General features: G+C 40.9%; 1 non-coding gene across 1 annotated transcript; it reads right to left on the reverse strand.

Moving 5' to 3' along the window:
* Positions 1 to 275: 275 nt before the first annotated feature.
* Positions 276 to 349, reverse strand: trnas-uga (transfer RNA serine (anticodon UGA)). Its single transcript has one exon. It is a non-coding gene; the product is annotated as a tRNA-Ser (tRNA).
* Between the last annotated feature and the right edge of the window lie 8,511 nt (positions 350 to 8,860).

An 8,860-nucleotide genomic window follows, 5' to 3' on the forward strand; every position in this document is an offset into this window, starting at 1 on the left:
AAGAAATCTACAAAACTAAAGACTACACATTCACAGTCTGCAGCTATATATGTAAAATAGTCCAGGAAACTCGACCGAAGACAAAGAACAATTCCTTCTCACCACTCTATTCTAAGGAACAGAGCCACTGAACAAGCTACGACTACAAAGGACATAGTGACCTCTGGTGGACAACCATTTTTTTACATTTCATTTTAGTCATTTAGCAGACACTCTTATCCAGAGCGACTTACAGTAGTGAATGCATACATTTCATACATTTTTTTCTCCGTACTGGTCCCCCGTGGGAATCGCACCCACAACCCTGGCGTTTCAAACACCATGCTCTACCAACTGAGCCACACGGGACAACCAGAGACTCACACAACCAGAGACGACACCATTCTGTATACTTCTGGCCCTTCTTTGGACACTGTGTTAACAACCCTCCAGACGAGTTTCAATGCCATACAACTCTCCTTCCGTGGCCTCCAACTGCTCTTAAATACAAATAAAACTAAATGCATGCTCTTCAACCGATCGCTGCCCGCACCTGCCCACCCGTCCAGCATCACTACTCTGGACGGTTCTGACTTAGAATATGTGGTCAACTACAAATACCTAGGTGTCTGGTTAGACTGTAAACTCTCCTTCCAGACTCACATCAAACATCTCCAATCCAAAGTTAAATCTAGAATTGGCCTCCTATTTCACAACAAAACATCCTTCACTCATGCTGCCAAACATACCCTCGTAAAACTGACCATCCTACCGATCTTCGACTTCGGCGATGCCATTTACACAATAGTCTCCAATACCCTACTCAATAAACTGGATGCAGTTTATCACAGTGCCATCCGTTTTGTCACCAACGCCCCATATACTACCCACCACTTCGACCTGTACGCTCTCGTTGGCTGGCCCTCGCTTCATACTCGTCGCCAAACCCACTGGCTCCAGGTCATCTACAAGACCCTGCTAGGTAAAGTCCCCCCTTATCTCAGCTCACTGGTCACCATAGCAGCACCCACCTGTAGCACGCGCTCCAGCAGGTATATCTCTCTGGTCACCCCCAAAGCCAATTCCTCCTTTGGCCGTCTCTCCTTCCAGTTCTCTGCTGTCAATGACTGGAACGAACTACAAAAATCTCTGAAACTGGAAACACTAGCTTTAAGCACCAGCTGTCAGAGCAGCTCACAGATCACTGCACCTGTACATAGCCCATCTATAATTTAGCCCAAACAACTACCCCTTCCCCTACTGTATTTATTTATTTATTTTGGTCCTTTGCACCCCATTATTTCTATTTCTACTTTGCACTTTCTTCCACTACAAATCTACCATTCCAGTGTTTTACTTGCTATATTGTATTTACTTTGCCACCATGGCCTTTTTTGCCTTTACCTCCCTTATCTCACCTCATTTGCTCACATTGTATATAGACTTATGTTTCTACTGTATTATTGACTGTATGTTTGTTTTACTCCATGTGTAACTCTGTGTTGTTGTGTGTCGAACTGCTTTGCTTTATCTTGGCCAGGTCACAATTGTAAATGAGAACTTCTCAACTTGCCTGCCTGGTTAAATAAAGGTGAAATTAAATAAATAAATAAAGAGACTTAGTCGACTGACTCTACAGAAAATGGACCGGCGATTTGAACAGAGACAATAAAGGCATACACTCGTAAATATGTACATTGCAATTATTTTCGAATGAGTGGACGTTCATGTGCAAAGTATTAGCATTTCCATGAGTATAGTTATCAGCTGAATGTACGATAGTGAGGTCCTTTCTCTTTTCTCCCGCTCTTTCTTACATGCCCCTCCATTTTCATTTTGTGTAACAAGCTGTCATATCGGTTTAGTCTGCTAGGGACCTTTCATTGCATTATGTAGTAATCAATCTGTAAGCTATTCTGCTTGTTTATGTATTTCTGTGTGATTAAGTTAGTTAGTAAATAAATAATTAAACGAATTTGTATATCACTGATTCCTCATTTATGCTAGGGTTCGTGCAGATATCCAAGGATTTTCAGACATTCAGAATGAGACTGATAGAAGACAACAATTAATTAATGGCTGATTGACTGAAATGTAAGATCTTTATATCATTAAGAGTTAATTCGGGAAAACAGTTAAATAATATTTTTCCATGGTGCCCCAAGAACGCTAATGAGTTAATTGTTACAGGATTAATTTAATCATCGTAATAATTAAACAGTTAATCGATTTGATAAACAATCGTCATCACAGTAATGATAGTAAAGACACGACACCCTTAAGCAAAAATAGTTACAAAAAAACAAATTTTTGCAAATGTATTACAAATACAAAACAGTAATACCTTTATTTACATAAGTATTCAGACCCTTTGCTATGACACTTGAAATTGAGCTCAGGTGCATCCTTTTTCCATTGATCATCCTTGAGATGTTTCTACAGCTTGATTGGTGTCCACTCAATTCAATTGATTGGACATGTTTTGGAAAGGCACACACCTGTCTATATAAGGTCCTACAGTTGACAGTGCATGTCAGAGCAAATACCAAGGCATGATGTCAAAAGAATTGTCTGTAGAGCTCCAAGACAGGATTGTGTCGAGGCACAGATCTGGGGAAGGGTACCAAAACATACTGCAGCATTGAAGGTCCCCAAGAACACAGTGGCCTCCATCATTCTTAAATGGAAGACGTTTTGAACCACCAAGACTCTTACTAGAGCCAAACTAAGCAATCGGGGGATAAGGGTCTTTGTCAGGGAGGTGACCAAGAACCCGATGGTCACGCTGACAGCTCCAGAGTTCCTCTGTGGAGATGGTTGTCCATCTGGAAGGCTCTCCCATCTCTGCAGCACTCCACCAATCAGACGGAAGCCACTCCTCAGTAAAAGGCATGACAGCCCGCTTGGGGTTTGCCAAAAGGCAGCTAAAGGACTCAGACAATGAGAAACAAGATTCTCTGGTCTGATGAAATCAAGATTGAACTCTTTGGCCTGAATGCCATGCGTCACATCTGGAGGAATCCTGGCACCATCCCTACGGTGAAGCATAGTGGTGGAACCTCATGCTGTGTGGATGTTTGTCAGTGGCAGGGACTGGGAGACTAGTCAGGATCGAGGGGAAAGATGAACGGAGCAAAGTACAGAGAGATCCTTGATGAAAACCTGTTTCAGAGCGCTCAGAACCTCAGATTGGGGGCAAGGTTCACCTTCCAACAGGACAATGACCCTGGACGTGAACCCAAATGTAACATCTCTGGAAAGACCTGGAAATGGCTGTGCAGCGACGCTCCCCATCCAACCTCAGAGCTTGATAGGATCTGCAGAGAACAATGGGAGAAACTCCCCAAATACAGGTGTTCCAAGCTTGTAGCATCATACCCAAGAAGACTCAATGCTGAAATCGCTGCCAAAGGTGCTTCAACAAAGTAATGAGCAAAAGGTCTGAAATACTTATGCAAATGTAATATTTCCGTTTTGTATTTTTGTATTTGCAAAAATCCAAACCCCCCTGTTTTTGCTTTGTCATTATGGGGTATTGTGTGTAGCATGATAAGGGGAAAAAAACTATTTAAATCCATTTTAGAATAAAGCTGTAATGTAACAAAGTGTAAAAAGTCAAAGGGTCTGAATACTTTCCGAATAGACTGTATATTTGCATGTCTTAAAGCATAACTGTATGAAAAGTAACGAATGCATCCATTCCATAGTGTTCGTTTGATAATCCACTCAGTTTTTGATGATTTCAGGATATTTGAATTAAGTATTACTATTTCCATTATTTTCACCAGATTGACATTTAACCCCTTGAAAATGGCATTCAAAATAGCAGTGAGGATAGAACACAAAACAATTACACAATATAACAAAAGCAGGGTCCAATGCCGGTGGTGGGAAAGCACTACAACTAACTTTAACATTTCATCAAATTAATATTTCTCTTCGCATGGTCCCGTGTGGCTCAGTTGGTAGAGCATGGTGTTTGCAATGCCAGGGTTGTGGGTTCGATTCCCACGGGGGACCAGTACGGGAAAAAAATGTATGCATTCACTACTGTAAGTCGCTCTGGATAAGAGCGTCTGCTAAATAACTCAAATGTAAAACCAAGGCTTCCAAAGGCCTTCTGCCAAAGCTTCCTTCTCACCTGCACCTTTTTCCTGGGCAGCTGCGCATCAAACAGAAGAAACAAAGGTTATAAACAGAGTCAATAACATTGGGAGCAAATCACAGTGCGAGGCAATCAAATTGTTCAATGAAGCAATCATTTCAGGAACACATTTTAGGGAGCACATGGGCAAAAACAGTCATTATTGGCATTTCTCACACCTGTAACAATCATTAGTTACTGTTTTTTCATGATTTCTTCAAATCCTTAAGTGTCTCCTGACTCACCCGTGCCTCAATCTAAGTAGCATATAAAAAGAATACCAGCAAAATCTGTCCGTTTTAGCTAGAGAGCTGCTTCTCAATCTACCGCTTCCACCTATGTCGGCCTTCCGCATCTGCGGTTGAACATGTCCGAGCTACAGTGGTGTTTGTCAGACCATGAGACATCCCGCAAATCGATCTCAAGAAAACATCTGTAGCGTACCAACTACACTACATGACCAAAAGTATGTGGACACCTGCTTGTTGAACATCTCATCCCAAAATCATGGGCATTGATTATGGAGGCGTTCCCCTTTTGCTGCTATAAAAAGCCTCCACTCTTCTGGGAAGGCTTTCCACTAGATGTTGGAACACAAGACTTTCTTCAAGAGCATTAGTGATGTTGTGCACTGATGTTGGGCAATTAGGCCTGGCTCGCAGTCGGCGTTCCAATTCATCCCAAAGGTGTTCGATAGGGTTGAGGTCAGGGCTCTGTGCAGGCCAACCAAGTTCTTTCACACCGATCTCGACAAACCATTTCTGTATGTACCTCGCTTTGTGCACGGGGGCATTGTCATGCTGAAACAGGAAAGGGCCTTCCCCAAACTGTTGCCACAAAGTTAGAAGCACAGAATTGTGTAGAATTTCATTGTATGCTGTAGTATTAATATTTCCCTTCACTGGAACTAAGGGGCTCAGCCCCAGACCATTATTCCTTCTCCACCCTACTGTACAGTTGACACTATGCATTCTGTTCTGTGAGCTTGTGTGGCCTACCACTTCGCGGCTGAGCCGTTGTTGCTCCTAGATGCTTCCACTTCACAATAACAGCACTTTAACTTGACCGGGGAAGCTCTAGCAGGGCAGACATTTTATGAACTGAAAGGTGGCATCCTATGACGGCGGTGCCACGTTGAAAGTCACTCGGCTCTTCAGCAAGGCCATGCTATTATGGCATATTGGATGACTCTCATTCATATTCCATTCACCAAGTTCAATGTAACAGTGATAGGTGTAGGCTACAACATGATACTTGAATTTTCCCTATACCCATCATGAGGTTGCTACAACCTAGCCTTTGAATGAAAGTTTACGCCTTGCATACTCTTACCGGCATCTATCTGATATACGGTGTAATCATTAGTCCAACAGTTGCAAACGAGTTTCTATTGGACAAATTCAGGGATGTTTATCCACGTTTGTTCCGTTTGCTTCCATTTAAGAAACGTTTTTCTACAGAATTAGCAGAATGAATACACCCCTGATCTCGCTTATACAGAGTTCTCTCTCATAACAGTCATGTTGTATTCGTTCTCTTCCCTTCGCTTGTGAACTTCAATGCACAACAAATCAGCTGTATGTGACCAGGCGTAAAAACCTTTCCAAGCCAAACCTCTACAAACAGTCGACATAGTTGTCACCATATTAGCTAAAGTAACGTCATAGCCAGCATAGCTAATATAACCAATACATTAGCAAACCCGCTACAGTCAGTCATGCAGTAACATTAGTCAGTAAGCAGTTAGATAAGTAAGTGAAACTGAAAGTGAAAAAGAAAATGACAATCTCTCTCGCGCTTTCTCTCTTGCTTCTCCTTCATTTTGGAAGAAATGAATTTGTTCAAAACTGTTCAACTATTGTCTTTCTCTCTAATTTGAGTCAAGTACTCATGACTTTTTATGCAGTGCTATCTAGCTGTAGCTCATGCTTTCAGTACTATATTATTTTGCTGATCCTTTGATTGGGTGGACAACATGTCAGTTCATGCTGCAAGAGCTCTGATAGGCTGGAGGACATCCTCCGGAAGTTGTCATAATTACTGTGTAAGTCTATGGAAGGGGCGAGAACCATGAGCCTCTTAGGTTTTGTACGTCAGTCAATGTACCTAGAGGAGGATGGAAGTTATCTGTCCTCCGGCTACATGATGGTGCTACCCCACAGAGTGCTGTTGAGGCTACTGTAGATCTTCTTTGCAAAATAGTGTTTTAATCAGTTATTTGGTGACGTGATTATAATTAGTCTAGTTATCTAAAAAGCATAACTTAAAACAAATATTTTACAATTTCAATTTTTATGAAATTCACTGAAGAGGATGGTCCTCCACTTCCTCTTCTGAGGAGCCTCCACTGGTAGTAACAATCATGGTCGTCTACGACTTAGGAATTATATAATATGTACATTCAATGAGACTAAACTTGAATTAATAACTTTTTTCAAATGTGAACTTGCAAAATTGCATCAACATTGCTGAAGACCAAAAGTCGTTGTCTAAGGACTGACGCCGGAAATGAGAAGCAGGTACGGGGAGTTGAACATTTTAATGTAGAACAGACATGGAACAGGACAAGAACAGCGTCAGAACCAGGTAACAAACGACACAAACTCAGCAAAAAAGGAAACGTCCTCTCACTGTCAACTGCATTTATTTTCAGCAAACTTAACATGTGTAAATATTTGTATGAACATAGCAAGATTCAACAACTGAGACATAAACTGAACAAGTTCCACAGACATGTGACTAACAGAAAATGAATAATGTGTCCCTGATCAAAGAGGGGGTCAAAATCAAAAGTAACAGTCAGTATCGGGTGTGGCCACCAGCTGCATTAAGTACTGAAGTGCATCTCCTCCTCAGTAAATGGAAAATCCAATTTATCCTCAATGCTTTTCAATGAGGAGAATTTGGAATTGGAATTTAGTTTAGTATCTTATTTGACTGGAATTGGTGTGTCAATCTAAGTAACATAATGAAAAAATCCCCCCAAAAATCTGTCAGTTTAAGCTAGAGTTTTTTTATTTTATTTTTGTGCATGAGATGCGTCTCAATCCACCAAATATGCCTATGTTGCCCTTCCGCATCTGCGGTGGAGAGTCACAGCCAACTAGCCCCAGTTTGTGTTGGCTGTGGTAACTGTGGAATAGATAATGTCATATTCACCCTTAAGCCAACAGTGGGACACTTCAGACAGTAATAAAAAATACCCAGAGCTACAGGATATTCAAGTCTCATGCATAAAAGCCTGTGAGAGGAGGAAATGTTAACTGCATACTAGATTTGCAGTGCAAATGTACTTTTTTACATTTATTATTTAACCTTCATTTAACTAGGCAAGTCAGTTAAGAACACATTCTTATTTACAATGACAGCCTAGTGAATTAACTGCCTTGTTCAGGGACAGAACAACAGATTTTTACATGGTCAGCTTGGGGATTTGATCTAGCAACCTTTCGGTTACTGGCCCAATGCACTAGGCTACCTGCCGCCCCAAAAGCCCAGGTTGCGTTATACTGTATAATTAATTAAATTGACAATTCAATAGCAGTAAATATTGCAAATCATGCTTTTAAATGGCTCCCCCCTAAAATAAATTACAATATCAAGTAAACAAGCAAATAAGAAACGAATGTTAACATTACCTATAGGTGGCTATTGTTGACTCAAAACTGCATCCGATGATGAGTTCAACACATTAAACAATGTGTATCATATCTACACCACCTTTCATAGTTAATCCTTCAGAATGACCAACATCCTAAATAGCTGACTTGGGACAGAGAAAAGGAGGAGTGGGGTTCACTTGTGCCATGCAGGTCAGTGTGTTTAGTCAAATCAGAGAGTTATCAGATGGTTCACATAATGTTTACATTTTACTCAAATGAGAAAGATCATATTATAACGGTATGAACATGACTGTCACGTGGGGGTGGCACAAGAGAAGTTAAAGGAGCCAATCACCATCGATGGCACCAGGGGACAGATGGGGACCATAGGTTTAATGTGGAGGAAGAGAGGGCCAGTTGTTAGTTGTTTCAGAAGAAAGCCACAATACTGATTTCATATTTCAGCAAAACGGTAGCCCTGCTACTTGATTTTCTATAGCCTGATGCTAAGGATGGGGCTGGAGAAGTGTAACCACTCAGGCTTAGGTGGGGAAAAAAACGTAAGGACTGAAAGTCCATGAAATTAATATAATAGTTGTAAGCATATCAGATGACAAAAAAACAGTGGAGTAAGAAAATCTTTTACTTTAGATTCATGATGACATTGGAAAGGTATGATTATTCTTCATGAGTCAATGGATATACTATTTCATTAAAATACCATTGAATTTTGCTTTCAAATGGCTTATGTTGCATTTCCACAGTTTGTCATATTTATCATTTCAGACCGACCAGAATAGCATACAAGAGCCACACGTTCAGTTAACTAGAAAGGAGGTGGAGTGGAATTAAGTCTACTTGTGCCACACTGTCTCTGTGTTTAGTCAAATAAAATGTTTTTAAGGCAGTTCACAAAGACTAAATAAAAAACCCAACATATTACACCCGACATGTTAGATAATTTCATTGCCAAGTCGGCATAGCACCTCCAGATACTGACCAATTTTTACAGATGCACCATCGAGAGCATCTTGACTGGCTGCATCATCGCCCGGTATGGCAACTGCACAGCGATTGACGATGTACATATTGTGTACACAATGTACATATTTCCAACGCTTACTTTGGATATTTA

This window comes from Salmo salar, chromosome 18 (genome assembly GCF_965601325.2).
Source record: "Salmo salar chromosome 18, fSalSal1, whole genome shotgun sequence".
Taxonomy (NCBI): domain Eukaryota; kingdom Metazoa; phylum Chordata; class Actinopteri; order Salmoniformes; family Salmonidae; genus Salmo; species Salmo salar.